Source organism: Pseudophryne corroboree, unplaced genomic scaffold (genome assembly GCF_028390025.1).
Source record: "Pseudophryne corroboree isolate aPseCor3 unplaced genomic scaffold, aPseCor3.hap2 scaffold_129, whole genome shotgun sequence".
Classification (NCBI taxonomy): domain Eukaryota; kingdom Metazoa; phylum Chordata; class Amphibia; order Anura; family Myobatrachidae; genus Pseudophryne; species Pseudophryne corroboree.
The window spans coordinates 1,226,896-1,253,554 of NW_026967915.1; the positions used below are offsets into that span (position 1 = coordinate 1,226,896).

A 26,659-nucleotide genomic window follows, 5' to 3' on the forward strand; every position below is an offset into this window, starting at 1 on the left:
TTGGCTGACTGAAGGAAGATATGCAGTGCATTTGAACCAAAGCAGATGTGTGCTGACAACTTAAATTCACAATAATATTTGTGTTTTTTCTTTCTTTCTTTCTTTCTTTCTTTCTTTCTTTCTTTCTTTCTTTCTTTCTTTCTTTCTTTCTTTCTTTCTTTCTTTCTTTCTTTCTTCCATCCTTTGTAATATCATATTAAATATTAAGGTAGAAGATTATAATCAATGACTAATGACATAAGAAAAAGGAATAAAACTGTAAACAAAACTGCTCCAGGTGAGGCTTGAATTCACAACCTTGATATTGCTCAACATATACTGTCTTATAAGTACCACGCGCTGTCCAATTGCACCACATGGAGCACTTTGCAGCATAAAACAGTTATGCTAGATGTGGATTTTATTCAATACAATCAGTACAGTCATTAAATTTATTAAGAAAATCATTTTTGATGATGAATGATGAGCAACAAAGGAACATGTATGCAGATGGCACTTGAATAAGCTGTCCACAGTGATAGAAAAGTAAAAATAAAACCACAACAATGTTATAATAAATGTCACTTTTAGCTTCTGTGGTCATGTTTTTGCAATCTAAACACTACAAGACTGTTGTACAGTTGCAGCAAGGATAAAATATCAACTCTAGTGACAACACAGCTGCCTTAATGAGTTCCACCCCAGATGGGACTTGAACCCACAATCCCTGGCTTAGAAGGCCAGTGCCTTATCCATTAGGCCACTGGGGCTTACTGACTTTCTCCTTCAAGACTGATAGGTTTTTAATAGTCAATTATTTATTTTTGAGAAAAAGTGAAGCTGTTTACTGTGTTCTTTGCATTACCAAGTCCAGCATGAAATGTGCTGGTACTATCCAGAGCTGCCAGTATGGATTATCATGCTCTATTGCAAAAAATCAATTTGATGCAACTGCTTTACCTACAGTATTTTAATCTTTTCCATTGTTGTTTTGTTGGCTAACTGAAGGAAGATATGCAGTGCATTTGAACCAAAGCAGATGTGTGCTGACAACTTAAATTCACAATCATGTTTGTGTTTTTTCTTTCTTTCTTTCTTTCTTTCTTTCTTTCTTTCTTTCTTTCTTTCTTTCTTTCTTTCTTTCTTTCTTTCTTTCTTTCTTCCATCCTTTGTAATATTATATTAAATATTAAGGTAGAAGATTATAATCAATGACTAATGACATAAGAAAAAGGAAAAAAAACTGTAAACAAAACTGCTCCAGGTGAGGCTTGAATTCACAACCTTGATATTGCTCAACATATACTGTCTTATAAGTACCACGCTCTGAACAATTGCACCACTGGAGCACTTTGCAGCATAAAACAGTTATGCTAGATGTGGATTTTATTCAATACAATCAGTACAGTCATAAGAATTTAAAAAGAAAATCATTTTTGGTGATGAATGATGAGCAACAAAGGATCATGCATGCTAGATGGCACTTGAATAAGCTTTCCACAGTGATAGAAAAGTAAAAAAAAAAACCACAACAATGTTATAATAAATGTCATTTTTAGCTTCTGTGGTCATGTTTTTGCAATCTTAACACTACAAGACTGTTGTACAGTTGAAGCAAGGATAAAATATCAACTCTAGTGACGACACAGCTGCTTTAATGAGTTCCACCCCAGATGGGACTTGAACCCACAATCCCTGGCTTAGAAGGCCAGTGCCTTATCCAAAGGGCCACTGGGGCTTACTTACTTTCTCCTTCAAAACTGATAGGTTTTTAATAGTCAATTATTTATTTTTGAGAAAAAGTGAAGCTGTTTACTGTGTTCTTTGCATTACCAAGTCCAGCAAGAAATGTGCTGGTACTATCCAGAGCTGTCAGTATGGATTATCATGCTATATTGCAAAAAATCTATTTGATGCAACTGCTTTACCAACAGTGTGTTAATCTTTTCAATTGCTGTTTTGTTGGCTGACTGAAGGAAGATATGCAGTGTATTTGAACCATAGCAGATGTGTGCTGACAACTTAAATTCACAATCATATTTGTGTTTTTTCTATCTTTCTTTCTTTTTTTCTTTCTTTCTTTCTTTCTTTCTTTCTTTCTTTCTTTCTTTCTTTCTTTCTTTCTTTCTTTCTTTCTTTCTTTCTTTCTTCCATCCTTTGTAATATCATATTAAATATTAAGGTAGAAGATTATAATCAATGACTAATGACATAAGAAAAAGGAAAAAAACTGTAAACAAAACTGCTTCAGGTGAGACTTGAATTCACAACCTAGACATTGCTCAACAGATACTGTCTTATAAGAACCACGCGCTGTCCAATTGCACCACTGGAGCACTTTGCAGCATAAAACAGTTATGCTAGATGCGGATTTTATTCAATACAATCAGTACAGTCATAAGAATTTAAAAAGAAAATCATTTTTGGTGATGAATGATGAGCAACAAAGGATCATGCATGCCAGATGGCACTTAAATAAGCTTTCCACAGTGATAGAAAAGTATAAAAAAAAAACACAACAATGTTATAATAAATGTCATTTTTAGCTTCTGTGGTCATGTTTTTGCAATCTTAACACTACAAGACTGTTGTACAGTTGAAGCAAGGATAAAATATCAACTCTAGTGATGACACAGCTGCTTTAATGAGTTCCACCCCAGATGGGACTTGAACCCACAATCGCTGGGGTTTAGGAGGCCAGTGCCTTATCCAAAGGGCCACTGGGGTTTACTGACTTTCTCATTCAAAACTGATAGGTTTTTAATAGTCAATTATTTATTTTTGAGAAAAAGTGAAGCTGTTTACTGTGTTCTTTGCATTACCAAGTCCAGCATGAAATGTGCTGGTACTATCCAGAGCTGCCAGTATGGATTATCATGCTCTATTGCAAAAAATCAATTTGATGCAACTGCTTTACCTACAGTATGTTAATCTTTTCCATTGTTGTTTTGTTGGCTGACTGAAGGAAGATATGCAGTGCATTTGAACCAAAGCAGATGTGTGCTGACAACTTAAATTCACAATCATGTTTGTGTTTTTTCTTTCTTTCTTTCTTTCTTTCTTTCTTTCTTTCTTTCTTTCTACCATCCTTTGTAATATCATATTAAATATTAAGGTAGAAGATTATAATCAATGACCAATGACATAAGAAAAAGGAAAAAAAACTGTAAACAAAACTGCTCCAGGTGAGGCTTGAATTCACAACCTTGATATTGCTCAACAGATACTGTCTTATAAGTACCACGCTCTGACCAATTGCACCACTGGAGCACTTTGCAGCATAAAACAGTTATGCTAGATGTGGATTTTATTCAATACAATCAGTACAGTCATAAGAATTTAAAAAGAAAATCATTTTTGGTGATGAATGATGAGCAACAAAGGATCGTGCATGCCAGATGGCACTTGAATAAGCTTTCCACAGTGATAGAAAAGTAAAAAAAAAAACCCACAACAATGTTATAATAAATGTCATTTTTAGCTTCTGTGGTCATGTTTTTGCAATCTTAACACTACAAGACTGTTGTACAGTTGAAGCAAGGATAAAATATCAACTCTAGTGACAACACAGCTGCTTTAATGAGTTCCACCCCAGATGGGACTTGAACCCACAATCCCTGGCTTAGAAGGCCAGTGCCTTATCCAAAGGGCCACTGGGGCATACTTACTTTCTCCTTCAAAACTGATAGGTTTTTAATAGTCAATTATTTATTTTTGAGAAAAAGTGAAGCTGTTTACTGTGTTCATTGCATTACCAAGTCCAGCAAGAAATGTGCTGGTACTATCCAGAGCTGTCAGTATGGATTATCATGCTATATTGCAAAAAATCTATTTGATGCAACTGCTTTACCAACAGTGTGTTAATCTTTTCAATTGCTGTTTTGTTGGCTGACTGAAGGAAGATATGCAGTGCATTTGAACAATAGCAGATGTGTGCTGACAACTTAAATTCACAATCATATTTGTGTTTTTTCTTTCTTTCTTTCTTTCTTTCTTTCTTTCTTTCTTTCTTTCTTTCTTTCTTTCTTCCATCCTTTGTAATATCATATTAAATATTAAGGTAGAAGATTATAATCAATGACTAATGACATAAGAAAAAGGAAAAAAACTGTAAACAAAACTGCTTCAGGTGAGACTTGAATTCACAACCTAGACATTGCTCAACAGATACTGTCTTATAAAAACCACGCGCTGTCCAATTGCACCACTGGAACACTTGGCAGCATAAAACAGTTATGCTAGATGTAGATTTTATTCAATGCAATCAGTACAGTCATAAGAATTTAAAAAGAAAATCATTTTTGGTGATGAATGATGAGCAACAAAGGATCATGCATGCCAGATGGCACTTGAATAAGCTTTCCACGGTGATAGAAAAGTAAACAAAAAAACAACAACAATGTTATAATAAATGCCATTTTTAGCTTCTGTGGTCATGTTTTTGCAATCTAAACACTACAAGACTGTTGTACAGTTGAAGCAAGGATAAAATATCAACTCTAGCGACGACACAGCTGCTTTAATGAGTTCCACCCCAGATGGGACTTGAACCCACAATCCCTGGTTTAGGAGGCCAGTGCCTTATCCATTAGGCCACTGGGGCTTACTGACTTTCTCATTCAAGACTGATAGGTTTTTAATAGTCAATTGTTTATTTTTGAGAAAAAGTGAAGCTGTTTACTGTGTTCTTTGCATTACCAAGTCCAGCAAGAAATGTGCTGGTACTATCCAGAGCTGTCAGTATGGATTATCATGCTATATTGCAAAAAATCTATTTGATGCAACTGCTTTACCAACAGTGTGTTAATCTTTTCAATTGCTGTTTTGTTGGCTGACTGAAGGAAGATATGCAGTGCATTTGAACCAAAGCAGATGTGTGCTGACAACTTAAATTCACAATAATATTTGTGTTTTTTCTTTCTTTCTTTCTTTCTTTCTTTCTTTCTTTCTTTCTTTCTTTCTTTCTTTCTTTCTTTCTTTCTTTCTTCCATCCTTTGTAATATCATATTAAATATTAAGGTAGAAGATTATAATCAATGACTAATGACATAAGAAAAAGGAAAAAAACTGTAAACAAAACTGCTCCAGGTGAGGCTTGAATTCACAACCTTGATATTGCTCAACATATACTGTCTTATAAGTACCACGCGCTGTCCAATTGCACCACTGGAGCACTTTGCAGCATAAAACAGTTATGCTAGATGTGGATTTTATTCAATACAATCAGTACAGTCATTAAATTTATTAAGAAAATCATTTTTGATGATGAATGATGAGCAACAAAGGAACATGCATGCCAGATGGCACTTGAATAAGCTTTCCACAGTGATAGAAAAGTAAACAAAAAACCCACAACAATGTTATAATAAATGTCATTTTTAGCTTCTGTGGTCATGTTTTTGCAATCTAAACACTACAAGACTGTTGTACAGTTGAAGCAAGGATAAAATATCAACTCTAGTGACACCACAGCTGCTTTAATGAGTTCCACCCCAGACGGGACTTGAACCCACAATCCCTGGCTTAAGAGGCTAGTGCCTTATCCATTAGGCCACTGGGGCTTACTGACTTTCTCCTTCAAGACTGATAGGTTTTTAATAGTCAATTATTTATTTTTGAGAAAAAGTGAAGCTGTTTACTGTGTTCTTTGCATTACCAAGTCCAGCATGAAATGTGCTGGTACTATCCAGAGCTGCCAGTATGGATTATCATGCTCTATTGCAAAAAATCAATTTGATGCAACTGCTTTACATACAGTATGTTAATCTTTTCCATTGTTGTTTTGTTGGCTGACTGAAGGAAGATATGCAGTGCATTTGAACCAAAGCAGATGTGTGCTGACAACTTAAATTCACAATCATGTTTGTGTTTTTTCTTTCTTTCTTTCTTTCTTTCTTTCTTTCTTTCTTTCTTTCTTTCTTTCTTTCTTTCTTTCTTTCTTTCTTTCTTTCTTTCTTTCTTTCTTTCTTCCATCCTGTGTAATATCATATTAAATATTAAGGTAGAAGATTATAATCAATGAATGACATAAGAAAAAGGAAAAAAACTGTAAACAAAACTGCTTCAGGTGAGACTTGAATTCACAACCTTGACATTGCTCAACAGATACTGTCTTATAAGTACCACGCGCTGTCCAATTGCACCACTGGAGCACTTTGCAGCATAAAACAGTTATGCTAGATGTGGATTTTATTCAATACAATCAGTACAGTCATAAGAATTTAAAAAGAAAATCATTTTTGGTGATGAATGATGAGCAACAAAGGATCATGCATGCCAGATGGCACTTGAATAAGCTTTCCACAGTGATAGAAAAGTAAAAAAAAAACCCAAAACAATGTTATAATAAATGTCATTTTTAGCTTCTGTGATCATGTTTTTGCAATCTAAACACTACAAGACTGTTGTACAGTTGAAGCAAGGATAAAATATCAATCCTAATGACAACACAGCTGCTTTAATGAGTTCCACCCCAGATGGGACTTGAACCCACAATCCCTGGCTTAGGAGGCCAGTGCCTTATCCATTAAGCTACTGGGGCTTACTGACTTTCTCATTCAAGACTGATAGGTTTTTAATAGTCAATTATTTATTTTTGAGAAAAAGTGAAGCTGTTTACTGTGTTCTTTGCATTACCAAGTCCAGCATGAAATGTGCTGGTACTATCCAGAGCTGCCAGTATGGATTATCATGCTCTATTGCAAAAAATCAATTTGATGCAACTGCTTTACATACAGTATGTTAATCTTTTCCATTGTTGTTTTGTTGGCTGACTGAAGGAAGATATGCAGTGCATTTGAACCAAAGCAGATGTGTGCTGACAACTTAAATTCACAATCATGTTTGTGTTTTTTCTTTCTTTCTTTCTTTCTTTCTTTCTTTCTTTCTTTCTTTCTTTCTTTCTTTCTTTCTTCCATCCTGTGTAATATCATATTAAATATTAAGGTAGAAGATTATAATCAATGACTAATGACATAAGAAAAAGGAAAAAAACTGTAAACAAAACTGCTTCAGGTGAGACTTGAATTCACAACCTTGACATTGCTCAACAGATACTGTCTTATAAGTACCACGCGCTGTCCAATTGCACCACTGGAGCACTTTGCAGCATAAAACAGTTATGCTAGATGTGGATTTTATTCAATACAATCAGTACAGTCATAAGAATTTAAAAAGAAAATCATTTTTGGTGATGAATGATGAGCAACAAAGGATCATGCATGCCAGATGGCACTTGAATAAGCTTTCCACAGTGATAGAAAAGTAAACAAAAAACCCACAACAATGTTATAATAAATGTCATTTTTAGCTTCTGTGGTCATGTTTTTGCAATCTAAACACTACAAGACTGTTGTACAGTTGAAGCAAGGATAAAATATCAACTCTAGTGTCGACACAGCTGCTTTAATGAGTTCCAACCCAGATGGGACTTGAACCCCCAATACCCTGGCTTTGGAGGCCAGTGCCTTATCCATTAGCCCACTGGGGCTTACTGACTTTCTCATTCAAGACTGATAGGTTTTTAATAGTCAATTGTTTATTTTTGAGAAAAAGTGAAGCTGTTTACTGTGTTCTTTGCATTACCAAGTCCAGCAAGAAATGTGCTGGTACTATCCAGAGCTGTCAGTATGGAGTATCATGCTATATTGCAAAAAAATCTATTTGATGCAACTGCTTTACCAACAGTGTGATAATCTTTTCAATTGCTGTTTTGTTGGCTGACTGAAGGAAGATATGCAGTGCATTTGAACCAAAGCAGATGTGTGCTGACAACTTAAATTCACAATAATATTTGTGTTTTTTCTTTCTTTCTTTCTTTCTTTCTTTCTTTCTTTCTTTCTTTCTTTCTTTCTTTCTTTCTTTCTTTCTTTCTTTCTTTCTTCCATCCTTTGTAATATCATATTAAATATTAAGGTAGAAGATTATAATCAATGACTAATGACATAAGAAAAAGGAAAAAAACTGTAAACAAAACTGCTCCAGGTGAGGCTTGAATTCACAACCTTGATATTGCTCAACATATACTGTCTTATAAGTACCACGCGCTATCCAATTGCACCACTGGAGCACTTTGCAGCATAAAACAGTTATGCTAGATGTGGATTTTATTCAATACAATCAGTACAGTCATTAAATTTATTAAGAAAATCATTTTTGATGATGAATGATGAGCAACAAAGGAACATGTATGCAGATGGCACTTGAATAAGCTGTCCACAGTGATAGAAAAGTAAAAATAAAACCACAACAATGTTATAATAAATGTCACTTTTAGCTTCTGTGGTCATGTTTTTGCAATCTAAACACTACAAGACTGTTGTACAGTTGCAGCAAGGATAAAATATCAACTCTAGTGACAACACAGCTGCCTTAATGAGTTCCACCCCAGATGGGACTTGAACCCACAATCCCTGGCTTAGAAGGCCAGTGCCTTATCCATTAGGCCACTGGGGCTTACTGACTTTCTCCTTCAAGACAGATAGGTTTTTAATAGTCAATTATTTATTTTTGAGAAAAAGTGAAGCTGTTTACTGTGTTCTTTGCATTACCAAGTCCAGCATGAAATGTGCTGGTACTATCCAGAGCTGCCAGTATGGATTATCATGCTCTATTGCAAAAAATCAATTTGATGCAACTGCTTTACCTACAGTATTTTAATCTTTTCCATTGTTGTTTTGTTGGCTGACTGAAGGAAGATATGCAGTGCATTTGAACCAAAGCAGATGTGTGCTGACAACTTAAATTCACTATCATGTTTGTGTTTATTCTTTTTTTCTTTCTTTCTTTCTTTCTTTCTTTCTTTCTTTCTTTCTTTCTTTCTTTCTTTCTTTCTTTCTTTCTTTCTTTCTTTCTTTCTTCCATCCTTTGTAATATCATATTAAATATTAAGGTAGAAGATTATAATCAATGACTAATGACATAAGAAAAAGGAAAAAAACTGTAAACAAAACTGCTTTAGGTGAGACTTGAATTCACAACATTGACATTGCTCAACAGATACTGTCTTATAAGTACCATGCGCTGTCCAATTGCACCACTGGAGCACTTTGCAGCATAAAACAGTTATGCTAGATGTGGATTTTATTCAATACAATCAGTACAGTCATAAGAATTTAAAAAGAAAATCATTTTTGGTGATGAATGATGAGCAACAAAGGATCATGAATGCCAGATGGCACTTGAATAAGCTTTCCACAGTGATAGAAAAGTAAAAAAAAAAGACCACAGCAATGTTATAATAAATGTCATTTTTAGCTTCTGTGGTCATGTTTTTGCAATCTAAACACTACAAGACTGTTGTACAGTTGAAGCAAGGATAAAATATCAAATCTAGTGACGACACAGCTGCTTTAATGAGTTCCACCCCAGACGGGACTTGAACCCACAATCCCTGGCTTAGGAGGCCAGTGCCTTATCCATTAGGCCACTGGGGCTTACTGACTTTCTCCTTCAAGACTGATAGGTTTTTAATAGTCAATTATTTATTTTTGAGAAAAAGTGAAGGTGTTTACTGTGTTCTTTGCATTACCAAGTCCAGCATGAAATGTGCTGGTACTATCCAGAGCTGCCAGTATGGATTATCATGCTCTATTGCAAAAAATCAATTTGATGCAACTGCTTTACCTACAGTATGTTAATCTTTTCCATTGTTGTTTTGTTGGCTGACTGAAGGAAGATATGCAGTGCATTTGAACAAAAGCAGATGTGTGCTGACAACCTAAATTCACAATCATGTTTGTGTTTTTTCTTTCTTTCTTTCTCTTTCTTTCTTTCTTTCTTTCTTTCTTTCTTTCTTTCTTTCTTTCTTTCTTTCTTTCATTCTTTCTTTCTTTCTTTCTTTCTTTCTTTCTTTCTTCCATCCTTTGTAATATCATATTAAATATTAAGGTAGAAGATTATAATCAATGACTAATGACATAAGAAAAAGGAAAAAAACCATAAACAAAACTGCTCCAGGTGAGGCTTGAATACACAACCTTGATATTGCTCAACAGATACTGTCTTATAAGTACCACGCTCTGACCAATTGCACCACTGGAGAACTTTGCAGCATAAAACAGTTATGCTAGATGTGGATTTTATTCAATACAATCAGTACAGTCATAAGAATTTAAAAAGAAAATCATTTTTGGTGATGAATGATGAGCAACAAAGGATCATGCATGCCAGATGGCACTTGAATAAGCTTTCCACAGTGATAGAAAAGTAAACAAAAAACCCACAACAATGTTATAATAAATGTCATTTTTAGCTTCTGTGGTCATGTTTTTGCAATCTAAACACTACAAGACTGTTGTACAGTTGAAGCAAGGATAAAATATCAACTCTAGTGACAACACATCTGCTTTAATGAGTTCCACCCTAGATGGGACTTGAACCCACAATCCCTGGCTTAGAAGGCCAGTGCCTTATCCATTAGGCCACTGGGGCTTACTGACTTTCTCCTTCAAGACTGATAGGTTTTTAATAGTCAATTATTTATTTTTGAGAAAAAGTGAAGCTGTTTACTGTGTTCTTTGCATTACCAAGTCCAGCATGAAATGTACTGGTACTATCCAGAGCTGCCAGTATGGATTATCATGCTCTATTGCAAAAAATCAATTTGATGCAACTGCTTTACCTACAGTATGTTAATCTTTTCCATTGTTGTTTTGTTGGCTGACTGAAGGAAGATATGCAGTGCATTTGAACAAAAGCAGATGTGTGCTGACAACCTAAATTCACAATCATGTTTGTGTTTTTTCTTTCTTTCTTTCTTTTTCTTTCTTTCTTTCTTTCTTTCTTTCTTCCATCCTTTGTAATATCATATTAAATATTAAGGTAGAAGATTATAATCAATGACTAATGACATAAGAAAAAGGAAAAAAACCGTAAACAAAACTGCTCCAGGTGAGGCTTGAATACACAACCTTGATATTGCTCAACAGATACTGTCTTATAAGTACCACGCTCTGACCAATTGCACCACTGGAGAACTTTGCAGCATAAAACAGTTATGCTAGATGTGGATTTTATTCAATACAATCAGTACAGTCATAAGAATTTAAAAAGAAAATCATTTTTGGTGATGAATGATGAGCAACAAAGGATCATGCATGCCAGATGGCACTTGAATAAGCTTTCCACAGTGATAGAAAAGTAAACAAAAAACCCACAACAATGTTATAATAAATGTCATTTTTAGCTTCTGTGGTCATGTTTTTGCAATCTAAACACTACAAGACTGTTGTACAGTTGAAGCAAGGATAAAATATCAACTCTAGTGACAACACAGCTGCTTTAATGAGTTCCACCCTAGATGGGACTTGAACCCACAATCCCTGGCATAGGAGGCCAGTGCCTTATCCATTAGGCCACTGGGGCTTACTGACTTTCTCCTTCAAGACTGATAGGTTTTAATAGTCAATTATTTATTTTTGAGAAAAAGTGAAGCTGTTTACTGTGTTCTTTGCATTACCAAGTCCAGCATGAAATGTGCTGGTACTATCCAGAGCTGCCAGTATGGATTATCATGCTCTATTGCAAAAAATCAATTTGATGCAACTGCTTTACCTACAGTATGTTAATCTTTTCCATTGTTGTTTTGTTGGCTGACTGAAGGAAGATATGCAGTGCATTTGAACAAAAGCAGATGTGTGCTGACAACCTAAATTCACAATCATGTTTGTGTTTTTTCTTTCTTTCTTTCTTTTTCTTTCTTTCTTTCTTTCTTTCTTTCTTTCTTTCTTTCTTTCTTTCATTCTTTCTTTCTTTCTTTCTTTCTTTCTTTCTTTCTTTCTTTCTTCCATCCTTTGTAATATCATATTAAATATTAAGGTAGAATATTATAATCAATGACTAATGACATAAGAAAAAGGAAAAAAACCGTAAACAAAACTGCTCCAGGTGAGGCTTGAATACACAACCTTGATATTGCTCAACAGATACTGTCTTATAAGTACCACGCTCTGACCAATTGCACCACTGGAGAACTTTGCAGCATAAAACAGTTATGCTAGATGTGGATTTTATTCAATACAATCAGTACAGTCATAAGAATTTAAAAAGAAAATCATTTTTGGTGATGAATGATGAGCAACAAAGGATCATGCATGCCAGATGGCACTTGAATAAGCTTTCCACAGTGATAGAAAAGTAAACAAAAAACCCACAACAATGTTATAATAAATGTCATTTTTAGCTTCTGTGGTCATGTTTTTGCAATCTAAACACTACAAGACTGTTGTACAGTTGAAGCAAGGATAAAATATCAACTCTAGTGACAACACAGCTGCTTTAATGAGTTCCACCCCAGACGGGACTTGAACCCACAATCCCTGGCTTAAGAGGCTAGTGCCTTATCCATTAGGCCACTGGGGCTTACTGACTTTCTCCTTCAAGACTGATAGGTTTTTAATAGTCAATTATTTATTTTTGAGAAAAAGTGAAGCTGTTTACTGTGTTCTTTGCATTACCAAGTCCAGCATGAAATGTGCTGGTACTATCCAGAGCTGCCAGTATGGATTATCATGCTCTATTGCAAAAAATCAATTTGATGCAACTGCTTTACATACAGTATGTTAATCTTTTCCATTGTTGTTTTGTTGGCTGACTGAAGGAAGATATGCAGTGCATTTGAACCAAAGCAGATGTGTGCTGACAACTTAAATTCACAATCATGTTTGTGTTTTTTCTTTCTTTCTTTCTTTCTTTCTTTCTTTCTTTCTTTCTTTCTTTCTTTCTTTCTTTCTTTCTTTCTTTCTTTCTTTCTTTCTTTCTTTCTTCCATCCTGTGTAATATCATATTAAATATTAAGGTAGAAGATTATAATCAATGACTAATGACATAAGAAAAAGGAAAAAAACTGTAAACAAAACTGCTTCAGGTGAGACTTGAATTCACAACCTTGACATTGCTCAACAGATACTGTCTTATAAGTACCACGCGCTGTCCAATTGCACCACTGGAGCACTTTGCAGCATAAAACAGTTATGCTAGATGTGGATTTTATTCAATACAATCAGTACAGTCATAAGAATTTAAAAAGAAAATCATTTTTGGTGATGAATGATGAGCAACAAAGGATCATGCATGCCAGATGGCACTTGAATAAGCTTTCCACAGTGATAGAAAAGTAAAAAAAAAACCCACAACAATGTTATAATAAATGTCATTTTTAGCTTCTGTGATCATGTTTTTGCAATCTAAACACTACAAGACTGTTGTACAGTTGAAGCAAGGATAAAATATCAATCCTAATGACAACACAGCTGCTTTAATGAGTTCCACCCCAGATGGGACTTGAACCCACAATCCCTGGCTTAGGAGGCCAGTGCCTTATCCATTAAGCTACTGGGGCTTACTGACTTTCTCATTCAAGACTGATAGGTTTTTAATAGTCAATTATTTATTTTTGAGAAAAAGTGAAGCTGTTTACTGTGTTCTTTGCATTACCAAGTCCAGCATGAAATGTGCTGGTACTATCCAGAGCTGCCAGTATGGATTATCATGCTCTATTGCAAAAAATCAATTTGATGCAACTGCTTTACATACAGTATGTTAATCTTTTCCATTGTTGTTTTGTTGGCTGACTGAAGGAAGATATGCAGTGCATTTGAACCAAAGCAGATGTGTGCTGACAACTTAAATTCACAATCATGTTTGTGTTTTTTCTTTCTTTCTTTCTTTCTTTCTTTCTTTCTTTCTTTCTTTCTTTCTTTCTTTCTTTCTTTCTTTCTTTCTTTCTTTCTTCCATCCTGTGTAATATCATATTAAATATTAAGGTAGAAGATTATAATCAATGACTAATGACATAAGAAAAAGGAAAAAAACTGTAAACAAAACTGCTTCAGGTGAGACTTGAATTCACAACCTTGACATTGCTCAACAGATACTGTCTTATAAGTACCACGCGCTGTCCAATTGCACCACTGGAGCACTTTGCAGCATAAAACAGTTATGCTAGATGTGGATTTTATTCAATACAATCAGTACAGTCATAAGAATTTAAAAAGAAAATCATTTTTGGTGATGAATGATGAGCAACAAAGGATCATGCATGCCAGATGGCACTTGAATAAGCTTTCCACAGTGATAGAAAAGTAAACAAAAAACCCACAACAATGTTATAATAAATGTCATTTTTAGCTTCTGTGGTCATGTTTTTGCAATCTAAACACTACAAGACTGTTGTACAGTTGAAGCAAGGATAAAATATCAACTCTAGTGTCGACACAGCTGCTTTAATGAGTTCCAACCCAGATGGGACTTGAACCCCCAACACCCTGGCTTTGGAGGCCAGTGCCTTATCCATTAGGCCACTGGGGCTTACTGACTTTCTCATTCAAGACTGATAGGTTTTTAATAGTCAATTGTTTATTTTTGAGAAAAAGTGAAGCTGTTTACTGTGTTCTTTGCATTACCAAGTCCAGCAAGAAATGTGCTGGTACTATCCAGAGCTGTCAGTATGGAGTATCATGCTATATTGCAAAAAATCTATTTGATGCAACTGCTTTACTAACAGTGTGTTAATCTTTTCAATTGCTGTTTTGTTGGCTGACTGAAGGAAGATATGCAGTGCATTTGAACCAAAGCAGATGTGTGCTGACAACTTAAATTCACAATAATATTTGTGTTTTTTCTTTCTTTCTTTCTTTCTTTCTTTCTTTCTTTCTTTCTTTCTTTCTTTCTTTCTTTCTTTCTTTCTTTCTTTCTTTCTTTCTTTCTTCCATCCTTTGTAATATCATATTAAATATTAAGGTAGAAGATTATAATCAATGACTAATGACATAAGAAAAAGGAAAAAAACTGTAAACAAAACTGCTCCAGGTGAGGCTTGAATTCACAACCTTGATATTGCTCAACATATACTGTCTTATAAGTACCACGCGCTATCCAATTGCACCACTGGAGCACTTTGCAGCATAAAACAGTTATGCTAGATGTGGATTTTATTCAATACAATCAGTAAAGTCATTAAATTTATTAAGAAAATCATTTTTGATGATGAATGATGAGCAACAAAGGAACATGTATGCAGATGGCACTTGAATAAGCTGTCCACAGTGATAGAAAAGTAAAAATAAAACCACAACAATGTTATAATAAATGTCATTTTTAGCTTCTGTGGTCATGTTTTTGCAATCTAAACACTACAAGACTGTTGTACAGTTGCAGCAAGGATAAAATATCAACTCTAGTGACAACACAGCTGCCTTAATGAGTTCCACCCCAGATGGGACTTGAACCCACAATCCCTGGCTTAGAAGGCCAGTGCCTTATCCATTAGGCCACTGGGGCTTACTGACTTTCGCCTTCAAGACTGATAGGTTTTTAATAGTCAATTATTTATTTTTGAGAAAAAGTGAAGCTGTTTACTGTGTTCTTTGCATTACCAAGTCCAGCATGAAATGTGCTGGTACTATCCAGAGCTGCCAGTATGGATTATCATGCTCTATTGCAAAAAATCAATTTGATGCAACTGCTTTACCTACAGTATTTTAATCTTTTCCATTGTTGTTTTGTTGGCTGACTGAAGGAAGATATGCAGTGCATTTGAACCAAAGCAGATGTGTGCTGACAACTTAAATTCACTATCATGTTTGTGTTTATTCTTTTTTTCTTTCTTTCTTTCTTTCTTTCTTTCTTTCTTTCTTTCTTTCTTTCTTTCTTTCTTTCTTTCTTTCTTTCTTTCTTTCTTCCATCCTTTGTAATATCATATTAAATATTAAGGTAGAAGATTATAATCAATGACTAATGACATAAGAAAAAGGAAAAAAACTGTAAACAAAACTGCTCCAGGTGAGGCTTGAATTCACAACCTTGATATTGCTCAACATATACTGTCTTATAAGTACCACGCGCTGTCCATTTGCACCACTGGAGCACTTTGCAGCATAAAACAGTTATGCTAGATGTGGATTTTATTCAATACAATCAGTACAGTCATAAGAATTTAAAAAGAAAATCATTTTTGGTGATGAATGATGAGCAACAAAGGATCATGCATGCCAGATGGCACTTGAATAAGCTTTCCACAGTGATAGAAAAGTAAACAAAAAAACAACAACAATGTTATAATAAATGTCATAATTAGCTTCTGTGGTCATGTTTTTGCAATCTAAACACTACAAGACTGTTGTAGCAAGGATACAATATCAACTCTAGCGACGACACAGCTGTTTTAATGAGTTCCACCCCAGATGGGACTTGAACCCCCAATCCCTGGCTTTGGAGGCCAGTGCTTTATCCAAAGGGCCACTGGGGCTTACTGACTTTCTCCTTCAAAACTGATAGGTTTTTAATAGTCAATTATTTATTTTTGAGAAAAAGTGAAGCTGTTTACTGTGTTCTTTGCATTACCAAGTCCAGCATGAAATGTGCTGGTACTATCCAGAGCTGCCAGTATGGATTATCATGCTCTATTGAAAAAAATCAATTTAATGCAACTGCTTTACCTACAGTATGTTAATCTTTTCCATTGTTGTTTTGTTGGCTGACTGAAGGAAGATATGCAGTGCATTTGAACCAAAGCAGATGTGTGCTGACAACTTAAATTCACAATCATGTTTTTTTCTTTCTTTCTTTCTTTCTTTCTTTCTTTCTTTCTTTCTTTCTTTCTTTCTTTCTTTCTTTCTTCCATCCTTTGTAATATCATATTAAATATTAAGGTAGAAGATTATAATCAATGACTAATGACATAAGAAAAAGGAAAAAAACTGTAAACAAAACTGCTCCAGGTGAGGCTTGAATTCACAACCTTGATATTGCTCAACAGATACTGTCTTATAAGTACCACGCGCTGTCCATTTGCACCACTGGAGCACTTTGCAGCATAAAACAGTTATGCTAGATGTGGATTTTATTCAATACAATCAGTACAGTCATAAGAATTTAAAAAGAAAATCATTTTTGGTGATGAATGATGAGCAACAAAGGATCATGCATGCCAGATGGCACTTGAATAAGCTTTCCACAGTGATAGAAAAGTAAACAAAAAAAACACAACAATGTTATAATAAATGTCATTTTTAGCTTCTGTGGTCATGTTTTTGCAATCTAAACAATACAAGACTGTTGTACAGTTGAAGCAAGGATAAAATATCAACTCTAGTGACGACACAGCTGCTTTAATGAGTTCCACCCTAGATGGGACTTGAACCCACAATCCCTGGCTTAGGAGGCCAGTGCCTTATCCATTAGGCCACTGGGGCTTACTGACTTTCTCATTCAAGGCTGATAGGTTTTTAATAGTCAATTATTTATTTTTGAGAAAAAGTAAAGCGGTTTACTGTGTTCTTTGCATTACCAAGTCCAGCAAGAAATGTGCTGGTACTATCCAGAGCTGTCAGTATGGATTATCATGCTATATTGCAAAAAATCTATTTGATGCAACTGCTTTACCAACAGTGTGTTAATCTTTTCAATTGCTTTTTTGTTGGCTGACTGAAGGAAGATATGCAGTGCATTTGATCCAAAGCAGATGTGTGCTGACAACTTAAATTCACAATCATATTTGTGTTTTTTTCTTTCTTTCTTTCTTTCTTTCTTTCTTTCTTTCTTCCTTTGTAATATCATATTAAATATTAAGGTAGAAGATTATAATCAATGACTAATGACATAAGAAAAAGGAAAAAAACTGTAAACAAAACTGCTTCAGGTGAGACTTGAATTCACAACCTTGACATTGCTCAACAGATACTGTCTTATAAGTACCACGCGCTGTCCAATTGCACCACTGGAGCACTTTGCAGCATAAAACAGTTATGCTAGATGTGGATTTTATTCAATACAATCAGTACAGTCATAAGAATTTACAAAGAAAATCATTTTTGGTGATGAATGATGAGCAACAAAGGATCATGCATGCCAGATGGCACTTGATTAAGCTTTCCACGGTGATAGAAAAGTAAAAAAAACCCCACAACAATGTTATAATAAATGTCATTTTTAGCTTCTGTGGTCATGTTTTTGCAATCTAAACAATACAAGACTGTTTTACAGTTAAAGCCAAAGCAAGGATAAAATATCAACTCTAGTGACAACACAGCTGCTTTAATAAGTTCCACCCCAGATGGGACTTGAACCCACAATCCCTGGCTTAGGAGGCCAGTGCCTTATCCATTAGGCCACTGGGGCTTACTGACTTTCTCATTCAAGGCTGATAGGTTTTTAATAGTCAATTATTTATTTTTGAGAAAAAGTGAAGCGGTTTACTGTGTTCTTTGCATTACCAAGTCCAGCAAGAAATGTGCTGGTACTATCCAGAGCTGTCAGTATGGATTATTATGCTATATTGCAAAAAATCTATTTGATGCAACTGCTTTACCAACAGTGTGTTAATCTTTTCAATTGCTGTTTTGTTGGCTGACTGAAGGAAGATATGCAGTGCATTTGAACCAAAGCAGATGTGTGCTGACAACTTAAATTCACAATCATATTTGTGTTTTTTTCTTTTTCTTTCTTTCTTTCTTTCTTTCTTTCTTTCTTTCTTTCTTTCTTTCTTTCTTTCTATCATATTAAATATTAAGGTAGAAGATTATAATCAATGACTAATGACATAAGAAAAAGGAAAAAAACTGTAAACAAAACTGCTTCAGGTGAGACTTGAATTCACAACCTTGACATTGCTCAACAGATACTGTCTTATAAGTACCACGCGCTGTCCAATTGCACCACTGGAGCACTTTGCAGCATAAAACAGTTATGCTAGATGTGGATTTTATTCAATACAATCAGTACAGTCATAAGAATTTACAAAGAAAATCATTTTTGGTGATGAATGATGAGCAACAAAGGATCATGCATGCCAGATGGCACTTGATTAAGCTTTCCACGGTGATAGAAAAGTTAAAAAAAAACCACAACAATGTTATAATAAATGTCATTTTTAGCTTCTGTGGTCATGTTTTTGCAATCTAAACACTACAAGACTGTTGTACAGTTGAAGCAAGGATAAAATATCAACTCTAGTGACAACACAGCTGCTTTAATGAGTTTCACTCCAGATAGGACTTGAACCCACAATCTCTGGCTTAGGAGGCCAGTGCCTTATCTATTAGTACACTGGGGCTTACTGACTTTCTCCTTCAAGACTGATAGGTTTTTAATAGTCAATTATTTATTTTTGAGAAAAAGTGAAGCTGTTTACTGTGTTCTTTGCATTACTAAGTCCAGCATGAAATGTGCTGGTACTATCCAGAGCTGCCAGTATGGATTATCATGCTCTATTGCAAAAAATCAATTTGATGCAACTGCTTTACATACAGTATGTTAATCTTTTCCATTGTTGTTTTGTTGGCTGACTGAAGGAAGATATGCAGTGCATTTGAACCAAAGCAGATGTGTGCTGACAACTTAAATTCACAATCATGTTTGTGTTTTTTTCTTTCTTTCTTTCTTTCATTCTTTCTTTCTTTCTTTCTTTCTTCCTTTCATCCTTTGTAATATCATATTAAATATTAAGGTAGAAGATTATAATCAATGACTAATGACATAAGAAAAAGGAAAAGAGCTGTAAACAAAACTGCTTCAGGTGAGACTTGAATTCACAACCTTGACATTGCTCAACAGATACTGTCTTATAAGTACCACGCGCTGTCCAATTGCACCACTGGAGCACTTTGCAGCATAAAACAGTTATGCTAGATGTGGATTTTATTCAATACAATCAGTACAGTCATAAGAATTTAAAAAGAAAATCATTTTTGGTGATGAATGATGAGAAACAAAGGATCATGCATGCCAGATGGCACTTGAATAAGCTTTCCACAGTGATAGAAAAGTAAACAAAAAAACAACAACAATGTTATAATAAATGTCATTTTTAGCTTCTGTGGTCATGTTTTTGCAATCTAAACACTACAAGACTGTTGTACAGTTGAAGCAAGGATAAAATATCAACTCTAGCGACGACACAGCTGCTTTAATGAGTTCCACCCCAGATGGGACTTGATCCCCCAATCCCTGGCTTAGGAGGCCAGTGCCTTATCCAAAGGGCCACTGGGGCTTACTGACTTTCTCCTTCAAAACTGATAGGTTTTTAATAGTCAATTATTTATTTTTGAGAAAAAGTGAAGCTGTTTACTGTGTTCTTTGCATTACCAAGTCCAGCATGAAATGTGCTGGTACTATCCAGAGCTGCCAGTATGGATTATCATGCTCTATTGCAAAAAAATCAATTTAATGCAACTGCTTTACCTACAGTATGTTAATCTTTTCCATTGTTGTTTTGTTGGCTGTCTAAAGGAAGATATGCAGTGCATTTGAACCAAAGCAGATGTGTGCTGACAACTTAAATTCACAATCATGTTTGTGTTTGTTTTTTCTTTCTTTCTTTCTTTCTTTCTTTCTTTCTTTCTTTCTTTCTTTCTTTCTTTCTTTCTTTCTTTCTTCCATCCTTGGTAATATCATATTAAATATTAAGGTAGAAGATTATAATCAATGACTAATGACATAAGAAAAAAACTGTAAACAAAACTGCTCCAGGTGAGGCTTGAATTCACAACCTTGATATTGCTCAACATATACTGTCTTATAAGTACCACGCGCTGTCCAATTACACCACTGGAGCACTTTGCAGCATAAAACAGTTATGCTAGATGTGGATTTTATTCAATACAATCAGTACAGTCATAAGAATTTAAAAAGAAAATCATTTTTGGTGATGAATGATGAGCAACAAAGGATCATGCATGCCAGATGGCACTTGAATAAGCTTTCCACAGTGATAGAAAAGGAAACAAAAAAAACACAACAATGTTATAATAAATGTCATTTTTAGCTTCTGTGGTCATGTTTTTGCAATCTAAACAATACAAGACTGTTGTACAGTTAAAGCCAAAGCAAGGATAAAATATCAACTCTAGTGACAACACAGCTGCTTTAATAAGTTCCACCCCAGATGGGACTTGAACCCACAATCCCTGGCTTAGGAGGCCAGTGCCTTATCCATTAGGCCACTGGGGCTTACTGACTTTCTCATTCAAGGCTGATAGGTTTTTAATAGTCAATTATTTATTTTTGAGAAAAAGTGAAGCGGTTTACTGCGTTCTTTGCATTACCAAGTCCAGCAAGAAATGTGCTGGTACTATCCAGAGCTGTCAGTATGGATTATCATGCTATATTGCAAAAAATCTATTTGATGCAACTGCTATACCAACAGTGTGTTAATCTTTTCAATTGCTGTTTTGTTGGCTGACTGAAGGAAGATATGCAGTGCATTTGATCCAAAGCAGATGTGTGCTGACAACTTAAATTCACAATCATATTTGTGTTTTTTCTTTCTTTCTTTCTTTCTTTCTTTCTTTCTTTCTTTCTTTCTTTCTTTCTTTCTTTCTATCATATTAAATATTAAGGTAGAAGATTATGATCAATGACTAATGACATAAGAAAAAGGAAAAAAACTGTAAACAAAACTGCTTCAGGTGAGACTTGAATTCACAACCTTGACATTGCTCAACAGATACTGTCTTATAAGTACCACGCGCTGTCCAATTGCACCACTGGAGCACTTTGCAGCATAAAACAGTTATGCTAGATGTGGATTTTATTCAATACAATCAGTACAGTCATAAGAATTTAAAAAGAAAATCATTTTTGGTGATGAATGATGAGCAACAAATGATCATGCATGCCAGATGGCACTTGAATAAGCTTTCCACAGTGATAGAAAAGTAAACAAAAAAACAACAACAATGTTATAATAAATGTCATAATTAGCTTCTGTGGTCATGTTTTTGCAATCTAAACACTACAAGACTGTTGTAGCAAGGATACAATATCAACTCTAGCGACGACACAGCTGTTTTAATGAGTTCCACCCCAGATGGGACTTGAACCCCCAATCCCTGGCTTAGGAGGCCAGTGCTTTATCCAAAGGGCCACTGGGGCTTACTGACTTTCTCCTTCAAAACTGATAGGTTTTTAATAGTCAATTATTTATTTTTGAGAAAAAGTGAAGCTGTTTACTGTGTTCTTTGCATTACCAAGTCCAGCATGAAATGTGCTGGTACTATCCAGAGCTGCCAGTATGGATTATCATGCTCTATTGAAAAAAATCAATTTAATGCAACTGCTTTACCTACAGTATGTTAATCTTTTCCATTGTTGTTTTGTTGGCTGACTGAAGGAAGATATGCAGTGCATTTGAACCAAAGCAGATGTGTGCTGACAACTTAAATTCACAATCATGTTTTTTTCTTTCTTTCTTTCTTTCTTTCTTTCTTTCTTTCTTTCTTTCTTTCTTTCTTCCATCCTTTGTAATATCATATTAAATATTAAGGTAGAAGATTATAATCAATGACTAATGACATAAGAAAAAGGAAAAAAACTGTAAACAAAACTGCTCCAGGTGAGGCTTGAATTCACAACCTTGATATTGCTCAACAGATACTGTCTTATAAGTACCACGCGCTGTCCATTTGCACCACTGGAGCACTTTGCAGCATAAAACAGTTATGCTAGATGTGGATTTTATTCAATACAATCAGTACAGTCATAAGAATTTAAAAAGAAAATCATTTTTGGTGATGAATGATGAGCAACAAAGGATCATGCATGCCAGATGGCACTTGAATAAGCTTTCCACAGTGATAGAAAAGTAAACAAAAAAAACACAACAATGTTATAATAAATGTCATTTTTAGCTTCTGTGGTCATGTTTTTGCAATCTAAACAATACAAGACTGTTGTACAGTTGAAGCAAGGATAAAATATCAACTCTAGTGACGACACAGCTGCTTTAATGAGTTCCACCCTAGATGGGACTTGAACCCACAATCCCTGGCTTAGGAGGCCAGTGCCTTATCCATTAGGCCACTGGGGCTTACTGACTTTCTCATTCAAGGCTGATAGGTTTTTAATAGTCAATTATTTATTTTTGAGAAAAAGTAAAGCGGTTTACTGTGTTCTTTGCATTACCAAGTCCAGCAAGAAATGTGCTGGTACTATCCAGAGCTGTCAGTATGGATTATCATGCTATATTGCAAAAAATCTATTTGATGCAACTGCTTTACCAACAGTGTGTTAATCTTTTCAATTGCTTTTTTGTTGGCTGACTGAAGGAAGATATGCAGTGCATTTGATCCAAAGCAGATGTGTGCTGACAACTTAAATTCACAATCATATTTGTGTTTTTTTCTTTCTTTCTTTCTTTCTTTCTTTCTTTCTTTCTTTCTTTCTTTCTTTCTTTCTTCCTTTGTAATATCATATTAAATATTAAGGTAGAAGATTATAATCAATGACTAATGACATAAGAAAAAGGAAAAAAACTGTAAACAAAACTGCTTCAGGTGAGACTTGAATTCACAACCTTGACATTGCTCAACAGATACTGTCTTATAAGTACCACGCGCTGTCCAATTGCACCACTGGAGCACTTTGCAGCATAAAACAGTTATGCTAGATGTGGATTTTATTCAATACAATCAGTACAGTCATAAGAATTTACAAAGAAAATCATTTTTGGTGATGAATGATGAGCAACAAAGGATCATGCATGCCAGATGGCACTTGATTAAGCTTTCCACGGTGATAGAAAAGTAAAAAAAAACCCACAACAATGTTATAATAAATGTCATTTTTAGCTTCTGTGGTCATGTTTTTGCAATCTAAACAATACAAGACTGTTTTACAGTTAAAGCCAAAGCAAGGATACAATATCAACTCTAGTGACAACACAGCTGCTTTAATAAGTTCCACCCCAGATGGGACTTGAACCCACAATCCCTGGCTTAGGAGGCCAGTGCCTTATCCATTAGGCCACTGGGGCTTACTGACTTTCTCATTCAAGGCTGATAGGTTTTTAATAGTCAATTATTTATTTTTGAGAAAAAGTGAAGCGGTTTACTGTGTTCTTTGCATTACCAAGTCCAGCAAGAAATGTGCTGGTACTATCCAGAGCTGTCAGTATGGATTATTATGCTATATTGCAAAAAATCTATTTGATGCAACTGCTTTACCAACAGTGTGTTAATCTTTTCAATTGCTGTTTTGTTGGCTGACTGAAGGAAGATATGCAGTGCATTTGATCCAAAGCAGATGTGTGCTGACAACTTAAATTCACAATCATATTTGTGTTTTTTTCTTTTTCTTTCTTTCTTTCTTTCTTTCTTTCTTTCTTTCTATCATATTAAATATTAAGGTAGAAGATTATAATCAATGACTAATGACATAAGAAAAAGGAAAAAAACTGTAAACAAAACTGCTTCAGGTGAGACTTGAATTCACAACCTTGACATTGCTCAACAGATACTGTCTTATAAGTACCACGCGCTGTCCAATTGCACCACTGGAGCACTTTGCAGCATAAAACAGTTATGCTAGATGTGGATTTTATTCAATACAATCAGTACAGTCATAAGAATTTAAAAAGAAAATCATTTTTGGTGATGCATGATGAGAAACAAAGGATCATGCATGCCAGATGGCACTTGAATAAGCTTTCCACAGTGATAGAAAAGTAAACAAAAAAACAACAACAATGTTATAATAAATGTCATTTTTAGCTTCTGTGGTCATGTTTTTGCAATCTAAACACTACAAGACTGTTGTACAGTTGAAGCAAGGATAAAATATCAACTCTAGCGACGACACAGCTGCTTTAATGAGTTCCACCCCAGATGGGACTTGATCCCCCAATCCCTGGCTTAGGAGGCCAGTGCCTTATCCAAAGGGCCACTGGGGCTTACTGACTTTCTCCTTCAAAACTGATAGGTTTTTAATAGTCAATTATTTATTTTTGAGAAAAAGTGAAGCTGTTTACTGTGTTCTTTGCATTACCAAGTCCAGCATGAAATGTGCTGGTACTATCCAGAGCTGCCAGTATGGATTATCATGCTCTATTGCAAAAAATCAATTTGATGCAACTGCTTTACCTACAGTACGTTAATCTTTTCCATTGTTGTTTTGTTGGCTGACTGAAGGAAGATATGCAGTGCATTTGAACCAAAGCAGATGTGTGCTGACAACTTAAATTCACAATCATATTTGTGTTTTTTTCTTTCTTTCTTTCTTTCTTTCTTTCTTTCTTTCTTTCTTTCTTTCTTTCTTTCTTTCTTTCTTCCATCCTTGGTAATATCATATTAAATATTAAGGTAGAAGATTATAATCAATGACTTATGACATAAGAAAAAAACTGTAAACAAAACTGCTCCAGGTGAGGCTTGAATTCACAACCTTGATATTGCTCAACATATACTGTCTTATAAGTACCACGCGCTGTCCAATTACACCACTGGAGCACTTTGCAGCATAAAACAGTTATGCTAGATGTGGATTTTATTCAATACAATCAGTACAGTCATAAGAATTTAAAAAGAAAATCATTTTTGGTGATGAATGATGAGCAACAAAGGATCATGCATGCCAGATGGCACTTGAATAAGCTTTCCACAGTGATAGAAAAGTAAACAAAAAAAACACAACAATGTTATAATAAATGTCATTTTTAGCTTCTGTGGTCATGTTTTTGCAATCTAAACAATACAAGACTGTTGTACAGTTAAAGCCAAAGCAATGATAAAATATCAACTCTAGTGACAACACTTCTGCTTTAATAAGTTCCACCCCAGATGGGACTTGAACCCACAATCCCTGGCTTAGGAAGCCAGTGCCTTATCCATTAGGCCACTGGGGCTTACTGACTTTCTCATTCTAGGCTGATAGGTTTTTAATAGTCAATTATTTATTTTTGAGAAAAAGTGAAGCGGTTTACTGTGTTCTTTGCATTACCAAGTCCAGCAAGAAATGTGCTGGTACTATCCAGAGCTGTCAGTATGGATTATCATGCTATATTGCAAAAAATCTATTTTATGCAACTGCTTTACCAACAGTGTGTTAATCTTTTCAATTGCTGTTTTGTTGGCTGACTGAAGGAAGATATGCAGTGCATTTGATCCAAAGCAGATGTGTGCTGACAACTTAAATTCACAATCATATTTGTGTTTTTTTCTTTCTTTCTTTCTTTCTTTCTTTCATATTAAATATTAAGGTAGAAGATTATAATCAATGACTAATGACATAAGAAAAAGGAAAAAAACTGTAAACAAAACTGCTTCAGGTGAGACTTGAATTCACAACCTTGACATTGCTCAACAGATACTGTCTTATAAGTACCACGCGCTGTCCAATTGCACCACTGGATCACTTTGCAGCATGAAACAGTTATGCTAGATGTGGATTTTATTCAATACAATCAGTACAGTCATAAGAATTTAAAAAGAAAATCATTTTTGGTGATGAATGATGAGCAACAAAGGATCATGCATGTCAGATGGCACTTGAATAAGCTTTCCACAGTGATAGAAAAGTAAACAAAAAAACAACAACAATGTTATAATAAATGTCATTTTTAGCTTCTGTGGTCATGTTTTTGCAATCTAAACACTACAAGACTGTTGTAGCAAGGATACAATATCAACTCTAGCGACGACACAGCTGTTTTAATGAGTTCCACCCCAGATGGGACTTGAACCCCCAATCCCTGGCTTAGGAGGCCAGTGCTTTATCCAAAGGGCCACTGGGGCTTACTGACTTTCTCCTTCAAAACTGATAGGTTTTTAATAGTCAATTATTTATTTTTGAGAAAAAGTGAAGCTGTTTACTGTGTTCTTTGCATTACCAAGTCCAGCATGAAATGTGCTGGTACTATCCAGAGCTGCCAGTATGGATTATCATGCTCTATTGAAAAAAATCAATTTAA

General features: G+C 34.9%; 15 non-coding genes across 15 annotated transcripts; all 15 read right to left on the reverse strand.

The window, feature by feature from the left end:
- Positions 1–676: 676 nt before the first annotated feature.
- TRNAR-UCU (transfer RNA arginine (anticodon UCU)) lies at positions 677–749 on the reverse strand. Its single transcript has one exon. It is a non-coding gene; the product is annotated as a tRNA-Arg (tRNA).
- A 3,760-nt stretch (positions 750–4,509) lies between these two features.
- Positions 4,510–4,582, reverse strand: TRNAR-CCU (transfer RNA arginine (anticodon CCU)). The gene has a single exon. It is a non-coding gene; the product is annotated as a tRNA-Arg (tRNA).
- A 1,865-nt stretch (positions 4,583–6,447) lies between these two features.
- On the reverse strand, positions 6,448–6,520 carry TRNAR-CCU (transfer RNA arginine (anticodon CCU)). The gene has a single exon. It is a non-coding gene; the product is annotated as a tRNA-Arg (tRNA).
- Positions 6,521–8,360: 1,840 nt separating this feature from the next.
- Positions 8,361–8,433, reverse strand: TRNAR-UCU (transfer RNA arginine (anticodon UCU)). Its single transcript has one exon. It is a non-coding gene; the product is annotated as a tRNA-Arg (tRNA).
- Positions 8,434–9,340: 907 nt separating this feature from the next.
- Positions 9,341–9,413, reverse strand: TRNAR-CCU (transfer RNA arginine (anticodon CCU)). Its single transcript has one exon. It is a non-coding gene; the product is annotated as a tRNA-Arg (tRNA).
- Positions 9,414–10,337: 924 nt separating this feature from the next.
- On the reverse strand, positions 10,338–10,410 carry TRNAR-UCU (transfer RNA arginine (anticodon UCU)). Its single transcript has one exon. It is a non-coding gene; the product is annotated as a tRNA-Arg (tRNA).
- Positions 10,411–11,270: 860 nt separating this feature from the next.
- TRNAR-CCU (transfer RNA arginine (anticodon CCU)) lies at positions 11,271–11,343 on the reverse strand. The gene has a single exon. It is a non-coding gene; the product is annotated as a tRNA-Arg (tRNA).
- Positions 11,344–13,245: 1,902 nt separating this feature from the next.
- TRNAR-CCU (transfer RNA arginine (anticodon CCU)) lies at positions 13,246–13,318 on the reverse strand. The gene has a single exon. It is a non-coding gene; the product is annotated as a tRNA-Arg (tRNA).
- A 1,867-nt stretch (positions 13,319–15,185) lies between these two features.
- TRNAR-UCU (transfer RNA arginine (anticodon UCU)) lies at positions 15,186–15,258 on the reverse strand. Its single transcript has one exon. It is a non-coding gene; the product is annotated as a tRNA-Arg (tRNA).
- A 1,840-nt stretch (positions 15,259–17,098) lies between these two features.
- On the reverse strand, positions 17,099–17,171 carry TRNAR-CCU (transfer RNA arginine (anticodon CCU)). The gene has a single exon. It is a non-coding gene; the product is annotated as a tRNA-Arg (tRNA).
- An 852-nt stretch (positions 17,172–18,023) lies between these two features.
- TRNAR-CCU (transfer RNA arginine (anticodon CCU)) lies at positions 18,024–18,096 on the reverse strand. Its single transcript has one exon. It is a non-coding gene; the product is annotated as a tRNA-Arg (tRNA).
- Positions 18,097–20,852: 2,756 nt separating this feature from the next.
- On the reverse strand, positions 20,853–20,925 carry TRNAR-CCU (transfer RNA arginine (anticodon CCU)). The gene has a single exon. It is a non-coding gene; the product is annotated as a tRNA-Arg (tRNA).
- Positions 20,926–22,710: 1,785 nt separating this feature from the next.
- On the reverse strand, positions 22,711–22,783 carry TRNAR-CCU (transfer RNA arginine (anticodon CCU)). The gene has a single exon. It is a non-coding gene; the product is annotated as a tRNA-Arg (tRNA).
- Positions 22,784–23,655: 872 nt separating this feature from the next.
- TRNAR-CCU (transfer RNA arginine (anticodon CCU)) lies at positions 23,656–23,728 on the reverse strand. Its single transcript has one exon. It is a non-coding gene; the product is annotated as a tRNA-Arg (tRNA).
- A 1,793-nt stretch (positions 23,729–25,521) lies between these two features.
- On the reverse strand, positions 25,522–25,594 carry TRNAR-CCU (transfer RNA arginine (anticodon CCU)). The gene has a single exon. It is a non-coding gene; the product is annotated as a tRNA-Arg (tRNA).
- Between the last annotated feature and the right edge of the window lie 1,065 nt (positions 25,595–26,659).